Source organism: Daktulosphaira vitifoliae, unplaced genomic scaffold (assembly GCF_025091365.1).
Source record: "Daktulosphaira vitifoliae isolate Bord-2020 unplaced genomic scaffold, ASM2509136v1 Scaffold_1, whole genome shotgun sequence".
Lineage (NCBI taxonomy): Eukaryota > Metazoa > Arthropoda > Insecta > Hemiptera > Phylloxeridae > Daktulosphaira > Daktulosphaira vitifoliae.
In genome coordinates this window covers 17,983,900-17,997,287 of record NW_026099572.1, presented here as the reverse complement: position 1 = coordinate 17,997,287, position 13,388 = coordinate 17,983,900, and the positions used below count along the sequence as shown (strand labels likewise).

The following is a 13,388-nucleotide window of genomic DNA, read 5'->3' as shown; positions in this document are numbered from 1 at the left end:
TGGTTACAAAACTCTTTTATCAAATTATACTATGTATGCGTCCAGAAAAGTTGGTGCCGACGATATTGTTATTATAGGTAACTACGGATCACGTTGAACGTGTATAATTATATTATAAACATGGCGTACTGTGAGGCTGTACAAGGTGATAATTTTTTTTCGACAAAATATTTATCTCCTCCAGTATTATTTCTTCTACTCGTTATGGGTATCGGCTATCTCAAATCCTGTAGTTGATATCTTGTAATTTTCTTATGAGCTTGTACATCACTTAACCGATATTTAAATAAAATGTAAATTCTAGAGGGTGATGATCAAACCTTCCACAACGCTTATGGCGAGCAAATCGAGTATTGTTTGTATGTCACAAACTAACTTCTTATCGTATCTCTTTTGGGTTACTATTATTATTACTACTATTGTATTTACTCAACAAACAAAACGACTTGTTGTTGTCTACTCCGTATTGACATATACATTCAAGTGTAAATATATTATGCACACACATACAAGACACTGCATGAGAACCAAACAACTGCACGAGGACCGAGAGGTTGAAAAAGAGGTACGACCAGAGGGACACGCGTCTCTTGGACACGGTATCGGTAAGCAGGCAGACGGTTTATAAACACAGAAAAAACATACATTATACTATTGGGAGTTTAGCTGTAGAAAACGAAAACACTCGACCGGGTTTGTCCGTTATACACCCACCAACGCCTAACGTACGACGCACGCACACACACAGCGCGCGCTGCGCCGCTTACCTGGCACATACCTGGTGGTAATGTTTATAAGTATACGAGCACACCACACATACACACACACACGGTCGCTGTACAGTGTAATATTATTGTGTATAATCGACGGCTATACACTCTAGGACGGAGTGGTCTCGGTCGCTCCCCGTCGTCTCGCTTTAACTCCCTACCCTCCAACGCGTGCCTATCGGACCAATCCGCCACAGCAGCCTCTTCTGACCGCGTTATTGCTGTTGAATACCACTCCGCCGTCTTCAGTCTGTGCCCGCCAGCCGATCTGCCGGTGCGTTCGTACACGTAATTGTCGCAGTGTTTGCTATCGTCGAATCGATACAATTGTAATACTATAAATGTGAGTTTGCATGTGCTGTGGACTACATAACTATTTACCTGCATATGGAGTAATAATTTTTGGACAACCGATTGTTGTATCTCATCATGAACAGGTGTGCTTTCTGGTAAGTCCGCAACGATTTAACATAATTTATGATAATTGTTATCTGTTGACAACAACAACGAATCAACGTACTCTCCATGAACATATTTTTGGAAATTCGGTGGTTTGCAAATATGATTTTTTTATTTTCTGTATTATATAATTATCGATTTCTGAGACCATAAAACATAGTAAAGATGTTTGATAAGCGATTTACGAGGATTTAGATTTGTCGAGTAAAATCGTATTCACTACAGTAAACAACAACGCGAAAGTATCAAGTGTTCCAATCCTCTTATCATATCACTCTTAAGCGATTTGTTTTTATCTAAATTTTTCTCGAATTCCTATCATTTAATTCCAATTCAAATTACTCTCGTCATTCAAGCAGGTAACAATCATAAAATGTTGATTTACTTGAAATAGTCATATATGTGCGCAATTATTAACTAGTGCCAAGTTTTTAACTATTGTGCATTATTTTCCTCTTTTTAATATCCTAGAAGAATGTATGAATATTGTACATTCGTTTTCGTATTGTAATTATTTCACAATGTCGATAGATACACACACACAGATGTTGCTTTTCTTCGAAGGTAGGCGTTTTGTGGAGGTTGTACACACACACACACACACACACATATCGTTATACAATATGCACGAGTAAGGCCTATTTGGTGCTGCCGACCTGTTACACGGGTTCCGTATTATCTGCACTTAAGATTATGTTGTTTTCTTTTATTTGTTTTTTTTCTACTATCCAAATTTGGAGTATTCTTTCCAAATAAAACTATCAGCTGGTATTATCACTGCAGAAGTATAATGTACCCAAAAGTTTAAGTAGGTGTTTTTCATATTATTTTCATCAAAACATGCAGACTGTATCAATACTATAGGCGCCTGTGTGAGCGTAAGCACATAAACATCTTTGGCACCGGTCATTAAAGTCTCTTATAAACAATTGAGTCCTATTATGAGAAACAAATACAACTTAAAAAATTTATAGTATGTATTTAGTATGCACTTTAAATAGCTTTTAACGGATTTAAATAATCTATATGGAGTATCTAGAGTATATCGGTAATAAATAACCAAAATTGTCAAATTGGCGGTCAAATGATTTTGTTATGGGAAATGATGAAAACTCTATAGAAAAAACTTCGTGGAAGCTATACCCCTTATCTAAGAGATTTAAAATGTGTGTTAACTTTATCAGTGTATTACTGAGGATTATTGTACATGCATAGATAGCTTCCTTCTTATTAAGCAAATTTCAAATATTTAATCTATTTTAAAATCCCATTGAATTTACACAAATTTTGAAATTTATTCTTAAAAATATTGTAAGATAAATTTTTTTCATATTAATTATGTTAAATAAATTTTAAATTAAATATCATGTATAAAGCTTTCAAAATGTTTGCATTTTGGAAATCATATAAAAATGTCAATGCAGGGCCTGAATGCAATTCCTAATCCCCTCCACTTTGATCACCATTAACTTTTCTAATAAGCTTATCATCATCCCCATCTGATATGAACATTTTTAATACGTGCATGTAAACACATAATGCATGTAAAAGTATTGTCATTAATTAAATTAAAATTTTTTTTATATTATAAGCCCCACTGTTATTGAACAAATTCGTGTGGGGGCTTACCATGAATAATGAAATTAGCCACTACTTAAACCAAAATATTGTAATTCTAGAAAGGTATATTTTTATTTTTGAATAATTATGTTAATGTGATACAGTTGATTGTTTTTGTTTCCATAATGTATTCTTGAACTACAACTAGTGTTTTCGAAAATCAACCAAATCCCTATAATTTTTGTTACTGTCCTTACCGGAAGAGCTTGTGGTAAACCCATGCGTGTCCTAAACTTTGAAATGCATATCATACGTTTTTGGGAGTGAAACGATGGTCTATACTCTTAAAGATGTACACACAATAGCAGTCGTTACACTAGTATTGTTATAAATAACAATAACACGTGACAAGTGTGTGTATATGCGGGGGTATGGGCCATGATATACCGGTTGCATTGTCCTACCTCGTGTGGCTTGGTTTTTTCTCCTTTACTCCATCGCCAAAGTCGATGCAGTAACCAGCCCCTTCTAGGTGTATATTGTTGACCTATACAATGGTCGTTGGTCTTAGGTTTCTATATGCACACGTCTGCTTATACATCTATAAAATATACACGCCGCAGACATTTTACATATCTTATGCGTGTATCAGTTCGGGAGCCACGACGTACATGAACTCGTAGCTTAGGAACTCGGACGGACAAAGCGCATAAACTATGATACTAGCTATAGACAAATGGAGATTTTTTTTAGGCCTGACGGATATTTGGAGGTTGGACGCTTATGCAAATAACCGCGTATAAAACTTATTTGGGAAATAATTGCTCGATATCGATGAAAAATGCGTATCGCAGTATCGGTTTCGCGTTTTTATGCATTGAACACATTTTATAAGTGCATCTCATGTGATAGAGGAGGGCTCTCATACTCTTAATACCCATGTTTTATAAGATCCATATGTATATGCGATAAAGAATAATAATATGATGTATACACCTCGACGCGTTAATAACCAAAACTATACGCACAATAGAAATTGTATGCGTGTGCGTAGAAGAGGGCTCAAGGGGCCATTGTCAGTTGGCGCCAATATGTACCCACGCCGACACACTACCGCCGATGCTGTTGCTGCTGTCGTACACGAGGGTCACAGATACATCTCTTACACCTGTTCGGCGCGAAAAGAAGGGAAAAATATCCAATCCTAAAATTAAATTACTGCTATCTGCGCTACAATATTCGTTGGTGCCGCCCATAAGCAACACTTTATGATCCCACTGCATTCTATGTATGATTTGGTTTGGTGTATCATTTAATAACGGCAAGCGTTTAAACGGCAAAGCGATACCGGTCATGCGCGTATACACATTATCTGTAAATTAATTGAAACTATATAATTAGCAACATTTACTTCTCACAGCAATTCGGTTCTGTGGATCGTTTTTATATAGCATCATAAACGTTTTTCAACTTAAATGGCTTATTGAAGCTATAACTCCCCTTGCCTGCGTCTCGACTCGTTAACATTGAAATGGGTTTTTTAAATCAAACGACTTATTGTTTGGGTGTTTTATCGTTGCAATATTATGCGTTATAAATCGCTCGGTCAAAACTGGCTAGTAACGTGAACCAATTTTTTCTAACCGATAAACAAATTTGAAACAGAGCACGGTTTAAACGGTTGATATACAGTGGCGCATTAACAGTAATTCGTATGCAGTTTTTGAGCTGCAGTTGGAATTGGTGGTGATTATGCTATACTATGTATACAACTGGTACGTAGGCCCGAACATATATCGTTACACCCACAGTACAATAATCAGCCTCTTCCATGTGGGTCATAGGATGGAAGAAGTCCTTTGACGTGACGAATCTACATTATGAAACCATATTAATGTGCAGAGATACGTATTTTTCTTAAGAATTACTGGCTGCAGTTTTTTTCATTATTATCGCATGCAAGCGCATGGTACTTAAAGTCCTAAGAGATGATCACATATCGAAAAAAATGGCAACCTGAATGTCACGACCGAGTGTTGCGGCGGCCAGTTGTGTTATGTTCACGCACCGCATCGCTCACGACTGCAAGAGCATGCATTCTTTCGGATTCCATGAGAGGGATATGGAAAATATGTGAAAAAATTATATAAAGTAAAAACTGTACACAATGTTCCATCATTGTTAGGGATCACGATCCTTTATAGTATTTGAATTGTTTTTTTTATAATAATGCTATCGTGAATAAACGAAAAGTTCTGATATTACATAAATCATTTCATTTAGTTTGAACAATAAACAATAAATTGTTATTTGTCGAAATAAAAAGTTTATTGGTGTTATTTATACGAGTTATGCATCGTAAAAACGATGTTGGGGTGCACAGAGGAATTCGTCGTCGACTCTGGCAACTGCAGAAAGCTACACAAATGTAGTGCGTGCATAAAATACACTAATAGAAACCAGTTGAAATGTAATTACACATGAAACGTTATTTTATGTCTTTTAATCTTTAAGGATTATTAAGCTATAAACAAATTCTCATTATACGAATGGCCGTATAGTAGACCTGACGGTGGTGAGCAATAAAAGAGAGTGCCTCTTGCTCTAGCAATTCGACCGGTTTGTTATATACGGTTTAGCCTACTCGTAAAAAATAAAAATATTTTAACCCGAATTTGTCGGCATCTTAGCCTCTCTGCCGTTCGGTTATTTGTATCCTGCGAATTTATACCAAATCAATCGCTTAATATTGCTGCCATGATTTACATAAACCATTTTTGTATTTTGTGGGAAGGTGTTGGAACATTAAGCAATGTACAGGTCTGAATGTCGAAAATCCGGTTCAAGACAATTTCTTTTGTTTATTCAAATCAGTACAATGAATAAGTGCTCTCAAATATTCAGTAAACGACAATAATTGTCCGAACCCAAGTTGCCGTGCTCTTATTGATAGAATTTCTTATTTTTTTCTCCATAGTCTTATTGTTTAAGTTGATTTCTCTAAAGTTCATACCGACAGATTTCCTTTTGTAATAGTCTGCAAACCCTACAACATGACATTTTTATTTAATCTGTATTTTTAGTTCAGATGCATTAGTAGTATACCAATATTTAAATTATTCTACTTGAATTAATTTGTATTTTTAATTAAAAAAGACAATCTTAGCTATAATTTTATGCAATGTTTAACACGTTTAGTATTTTAATATTATGTTTTATGTATCATTTAAAGTAATGTGTAGTTATAATTCTTTATTAAGATGACTAATATCTGCATAAATATTTTAATTAAATTAAAATCGCCGCAAGATGTATTAAAGTTGTTAAAATCTTGAATTTTTTTATACACAAAACAAGTTAAATTTTATGTATATTCGGCATTCCTAAAAATAATTCGGTTGTAAATCTTATTGGAAATGGTTATCGATCAATATAGGACGACATCTTATTTAGTTTTTTTTTTTTTTTTTATAGAAGTTTCAATAAGAGAGACCGACCGCTATTTATTAGAATTTTTCGTTAGAGAGAACATATATAAAAATGTTGTATATTTGTATGCGATTGAAAATAAAAACAAAAGTGTAAATTCTCGTTTGTATCTAGTAAAAATTAAATTGTTCGTTTTATACTTCGATTTAACATTGATCGTCTCTCAACAGGTCATCTGTACTTGTTAATTACTATAAAATGTGTACGAGATACAGTCGGACTTAAAATTAACATTGGACTATGGAAAATTACCGAATCTATAAATCACAATGCGCCGTCAATGTCTCCAATCGCTTTTAAAGATTGTCTCGCATAGAACACGCTCACGTCTATGTTAATTAAAATAATTAATAATCTCTTAATACGTTTTTTCTAAGAAATATAATGCACAACCGCGCGATCCTCTAAATACATGAATTTTATTCCATAAACGTTTTAATTGAACATGAAATGTTGTTTAAACGTGAATCGTCAAATACGCGGGTTGTATGTTTGGTCGGTATACGTGATGGATAATATGATCCGACATCTATTTCTACATTTTTGATGTCCATTGGCCGTGCTATAATGTAATGGTGTCATTATTAAACATTCTTTTTTAGGATTTCGCAGAACCCATAGATAGTGATCAGATCGGCGTCCTGTAGAATAACCCTTAGCCCACAATAACAAGGACTAACCGGACAAAAAATTTTTAGGTGTATTTCGGGGTAGAAACCGATCGGATTTCAGTGTGCCAGCTTATACCTGTTCGCGTTCTAGGAACGTCGCTTATTAAAAGACTGTAAACTAACTCTTCACACTAAATCAATGACGCTGTAGGCGCCTACGTGTTCTATTGAAAATAGGCGAAAGTATACGTTCTTTTTTTTCCCATCTTGTTGTTCGCCCACTGAGGTCGACTGCCATAAAACCATAACAAACTTTGGTGTCCATATGAAAATCCAAAAAACAAAGAACGTGGCGTTGGTCGTGGGGATTTTAATGAATGTTATTTTTTTATATAAATTCTTCTCTAATTTAGAACAACAAATATACGTATTTACGTTCTCATTTGGCGTAACAAGGCTTCATACGTGTTCGTCCGTTCTTAAGTGCACCTCATTTATCAAACCAGCGCACTCGGTCTGTTGAACGGTGTTCCTTTGTTTTGAGCCACGGCGATTCTTTAACCGAGATAATTGACGATAATTCCGTCGCTTCGAATACCTCCAGATATACACGTTGTGCTCTTATTAAAACTATGGAGAAATTAAAACGTTTTTTAAGACTCGACGGTCCTTCTAAACTGCGTCGAGTGGCGTGGAATGTGGTCGACCCTAAACAATCGCGGACTACCTCCCAGCTTTCATTAATATTATAATTATTTAATTTTTTCTTTTTTATTATTCTGTATCAATGTACGCATACCGATCACTGTTGGCTCTATTATATCGCAGACCTTCTTCTGTAGCATACGCTGAGAATCGATATCACAACACACTAGAGATACCGACAGTGGTGTGACCTTTCGACCGGGCATTTCAATAACTGACGTCGACGATGAGGTTCACATCGAAAAGCAATCAATTATTTTCTTGTACTTACGTTCAGCAATCGTCATGAACGCGCGGACAGACTGAAAGAGAATACCTGAACGTCCGAATAATAGTTGTAATAATAATAACAACACACGTATATAGGCGCGTCTATCGGAGGTTAAAACCGTTCAAGGTCTCCTCGCAACACCGATGGATTCTGGTTTACGGCCGGTGGGCGTCCCGTGTCATAACAGCCACTTCACGTATAAGGAAACGTTTGTGTAAGCGCGACTCAGTTGTACGTATTTGACAAATGCACTTCTTCATATTGAGTGATATGAACTTTGAAAGCTCTACGGTGGTTTGCTATACATCAATTGTTGCGGCAAGTGTTCGTTCGATCTGAGTGCGAGTTGTTTGGGGAGGAGTTGCACACGAATCGTTGTTTTGACTGGTTACCGATGATTACCAGTTAAGGTTTTTGCAAACCAGATCAATATCTAAATATTGTTTGTTATTTGACCTCAACAAATCGACAGTCAAGAGTCATTATACCGGCAAATTTTAATTGGTTTTCTTGTTTTTTCTCTCGATTCTTCAATGTCGTCCAAGGTTATCGGCTTAAGTATAAGCACCGGATTCCAGCGGGTCTGCGTACAAGCCATCTAATGTATTCATGATGTATGTATACTTGTTGTATACACGACTTGTATCGATAAATAGTCGACAAACACATCTGATATTATAATATACGTTGGGGACATAAATATTTTATCTTATGCTTGTAAAAAAAATCATGTTTTAACGCGTGTAATTGGTAATTGATAGCTCCATCCACCGCGTGGATTGTGGCATGAGCTAAGTAATTCTATACGAATTAAAAATAATTTTAAACTAAACACTTAAATGTTTACATCAAAGTAATTTTATTATTAAAATTTTTTGAAAATTATCAATTGTTACCCCCTTTGGGTCAATGCACTAAAGTTCATGAAATTACTAGATAGAGATTATTTCGTCGGCAAAAGTATTCAGATTTATGATACGCGTTTACAACAACCGTTTAATAAGTGTGTATTTTTGGTTGTACAGAGCACCCATAGTAACATCGTCGTCGCTCATTATGTCGTACCTTGCTAACCGAGGTGTTTTTTAACGCTGGAATGTGAGTAAGCCAACTGAGAGGACGTTCAATTGAATGTATAGGAGAGAGTGGCCACGGCGGACTAGTTCCGATAGAAATTGTTGTAAGCCTCTTATTAGAGCGTGTGTTTGTGTTTTGAAAAACAATGGTCTGAGATATATTATAATACATACAAGATAAAATATAGAAATACATGCAAAACAACTGCACGAACCTTTCCAATGTATCCCAGACTTTTTTCCAGCAGCGTTTGTCGTTTAATTGGCGATCGTGTGGGCGGAGCTCGTACAGATATCCGAAGTAGATATTATAATGCGTGTTCATGCATTTATATATATGTATATGTAAATCAGGGAACAAGATCACGACAATGGCGTACCAAGTTTGTGCCTCTATTGTCTTTTTTAAGATGCAAAACAAAACAATAATATTATTTTATATATGGCAGACAGACTTGGGGGGGTTTATTTGTCGGTCTGGCCGTCTATTCCCTCTCTCTGCTGTCTAAATCTTAACACTGAATACGCTTGATAATTATACCTGCAATACTAAATTATTCGTGCGGCAGTAGTACCTGTAGTGAAAATCCATTGTATTTATTACCGTTGCCTACGCCAAGGACAGTACTTCAGACCAACGGCGGCCAACTTCGTGTTGCTTACTGCCGCTGATAACGCGTATCACGCGCACAGCCACTTACAAAGTCTGGTTTTTTTCCATCGAGCACCAATAGGATATACGATTTGTTTAAATCGTGTGCTAGCCATTAAAATTCGTGTTGAACATAAATACCAGTTTCTGGTAAGATACCATTAAAAACCAGGACCAAAAGATGAGTTCATTAAAATATAAAAACGCGACTGTCACTTGACACTGATGGTCATGGATACACACGTTGAAGTCGTCCCTGTAAATAATCCAAGAAAAACATTATATAGGCAGCGAGATCACCACGCGGTGGCATTATAACGTTGTAAACATTCCATCAAAAACTTATTCGAATCCCTATCATTTGTCAGAAAAGAGGACCTATCCAATCAGATTACACATCACAATAATTTATCGTTGAAGCTCTAATGTTATGTGGTTCATATTATAGTATTTGTTGTTCATAACTAGATGTTCACACATCTGAAAAATTAAGGTGAACAGTGTCATGTTACTAGTTTATCATACGGAAACATTTTTCAGGGGCGTTTCAAGACGTTGATCTGCTCACCAACTATACGGAAATCTTACTCGGAATAGTGTAAAACACGTGTCATAAAATATGTATTTAAATATCTGTACTTCTTATTTAATGCCTGTATTGTTTTTTATTGCTATGATGGCCGCCAACCCTTAAAAACGCTCCTCGCTTGTTGTTCGCACGAAACGAATCGACTTTCCGGTAAATTTAATGCTTTTGTCATCTTGTTTTTGACAACAAGAGAAGGTTAATAATAATCCAGATCGTACAGACTACTAATGAGTATACAGTCGCGGCGCTTTCAATACTATTACATTATTATATTATTCCAGTCGTGTACTTTCCATGCTTCATTGCCGCGCGCGTCGGTTGAACCCAAAAAGAAAAAAAAATACCATACTCACGTGTACTTCTCGCTGACTAATTGCAATGCCACGCTCACTTCACTGACGGATTTGGCGATTAACGGCAGTCACGAGAAGCAGACGTACCTACCGCAAAACCGTCGGACGTCGTTCAATTTCCCCGAAGGGAATGACTTAGCACAGTATCAGGGTATGTTTATATCACAGTCCAGTCACTGTAACATTGATTTATTTATGTTGTTTTCTTGTTAATAATTTGCCGGGAGGGCTATACATTAGCAAGAGCCGCTAACCACAACAATGCAGCTACATTTGCCCAAATAGACGGCAAAATCATAATGCACGTTGGTTTTCCGAACGTTTAACTGCTATTAAACATTTATATTTTTTATATTTATATTTTTAAATCGTTTGCCGTCTACGATCGTCTTTCATTGCACGTGTACACGCCCACCCCCGCGTATGCTGTACACGGTTGCCACCCGTCCAGGTTATGTGTCCAAAAGTAGTAATTAGGTGTGTACGCCGCCCGTGAACCGTATAAACTCAGGATTTACCACAAACCCAACGTGTAAATATTCTGACTACCACCGTACTTTACGCAACTCCACCGACAGGCATAAATTATTTTTTAACGGTTTAGGCTCGAATTCCGTACTCGTGTATTCCGCGTGCATTCCTTTCCGACACATTTTATAGAGAAAACGCTTAGAAGTTAAATGTACATTGTGAACTACACGCACGATATGTATGATTCTGATAACCCGACGAGAACACGTTTATTAAATATATTCTACAATAAAAAAGGAGTAATAAATAATAATAGTTCGTTGTGTATAATGTGATGTTTTATACTCCTTCGCTCAAATCCATACAACATTATGGTTCTAAACGACTGACCCTCAAAACTGTCAAATGTAAGCGAGACCACCACGTTACGATTTTACTGCTTATTATTATTTTGAGCTAAGTACTTTTTAAAAAATAAGAACTAAACCGCACCCAATATTAGTGTTTACTATTATTTTTTCAAGTATTATTATGCGTTTACAGTATATTTTAGCGAGTGTTCACAAAAAAGATATTCGCTATTGACATTCTGTCGATCGCTGTGAAAAATGCAGGTGTACTATATTATGTAAACGTCGCATTCCAGTGTATGTTTTATTATACTCTCCACTACACAGTTTTCTTCAGATTTTACATCAATGCAGCGTAACTACACGTTCTACGCTGATCTGAATACGAGTACAATTACCGTTTAAATAATTTTAAATTCAATTTTTAATGATATAAATTTTTTTTCTTCATTAAATATTTGCGATAGTCTAACCATTCGTCAAACCACGAATTTATATTATATTGCTTAATTGATTTTTAGATAACGTTCTTGTTAAGATAAAAAAAATTCTGCTTAATGTATCATTTAATTAAGGTCACACAACGTCCGTACGACATGGCGTTATTGATGCAATATAATACCATGCACAACAGAGATCCTATCAATTTGTTGTACATACATACTGTAGAGATTTAAGCTCACAAAGATTGGTAATTTTTTTTGAATGCTATGCATAGTCTAGACACATTCATTAGAATATTTTTAATGGCCGACAAATTTAAAAAGGACGATCGGATTATTTTCTTTATTGATTTCTTTTGTGCAATATAAGTCTTCCCACATTTACAATAAAATTACCCACGTAATGGAGTTAAATTATCGTTATCAAAATTTGGGTAGTAACTTTTTTTGATAATTAACTATGTCTGAAATTGGAAATTCTCTCAATTTATACTGGAATAGCGAATAAAATAATTTTTATCGCAACCACTTGCATAAAATTGCCAAACGCAATATAATTTATCTCTCGTGTACATGCAAATAAACACCTTGTTATATTGTACTATTAACGACTTTAGAATTATGTTTGAAACATGCACAATAGCAATTTTTTAACGATTAAAGTCTACGACATTTCTTGTAGTTACAGTCCGCGCAAAAATTAAGCATTTAATTTATTTAAACGTATGAGAATTTCGCATAGATAATTGGATAATGATAATAATAGATGATTATATCAAATGTATTGCTTTATGCTACTTATTATATCAGTAGTGTAAATATCGCATCATCCGTCTAAGACGAATTCAAAAATAATTTCTAAACTTGTTAATATATGAAACTCTTTAATTCAATAAAATGATGCTACGTATTATTTTAAGTGCAATGCGAAAAACGCTATATTAAATTATTTTATTATATTGGAAAAATGATGGAGGAGTACACAAGAAAGCAGTTGATTTCAAGGAGATCGAGGTTTTTTTCTCGAGTTTACTTTGGCGCCGTTTTTGCCTGTTCGATGTCACGCAAAACTAACCACATTATGTCGATAACGACCAGCGCCATATTGTCCACTTTGTTTTTTTAGTTGCTATTCGTAGTAAATGATAACGTCAAACGCATTTCGTCAGGTTGAATATTCAACGTAAAAAAAAAACCGAGCAGTAGAACCTTTTGTGACATAAATGGTCTCCAATTTTTTTTTCATTAATTATTTACGCACTAAACATTAGAAATCCGATCGGTGGTTAAATCAACAGTTGACACGTGATCAACGAAATTATAATATATTTGACATTAAAAAATCGTTAATCTTTAGAGACATCGATGGCGCCTTTATTAACGATCTTTGTTTTGATTTGTTCTTAAATTTTTTATTTTCTTCGACACCTCAATGTAATCTTGCTGGAGGTTGTTTGACACCTCGAGCGTATACGATACAATAATAATAATTGGATTCCAGTACACGACCCCCTCTTGTGAGTAATACTTATGTGCCGTCAGCGAGCGATTCGTCATGTCCGAAATTTTAATTATCGCTTTCTGGTAAC

The 13,388-nt window shown here is 35.4% G+C and overlaps 1 protein-coding gene across 3 annotated transcripts in view; it reads left to right on the top strand.

Moving 5' to 3' along the window:
* Positions 1–13,388, top strand: part of LOC126894459 (epidermal growth factor receptor) — a 57,435-nt gene that overhangs the window by 30,571 nt on the left and 13,476 nt on the right. The window contains exon 1 of one of the 3 annotated variants that reach the window (XM_050665493.1): positions 843–1,219. The exons of the other annotated variants lie outside the window; for them this stretch is intronic. The gene's annotated coding sequence lies outside the window, so the exon portion shown is untranslated. Of the gene's footprint in view, positions 1–842; positions 1,220–13,388 lie in introns of those variants that run through there. 3 annotated transcript variants of the gene reach the window in all.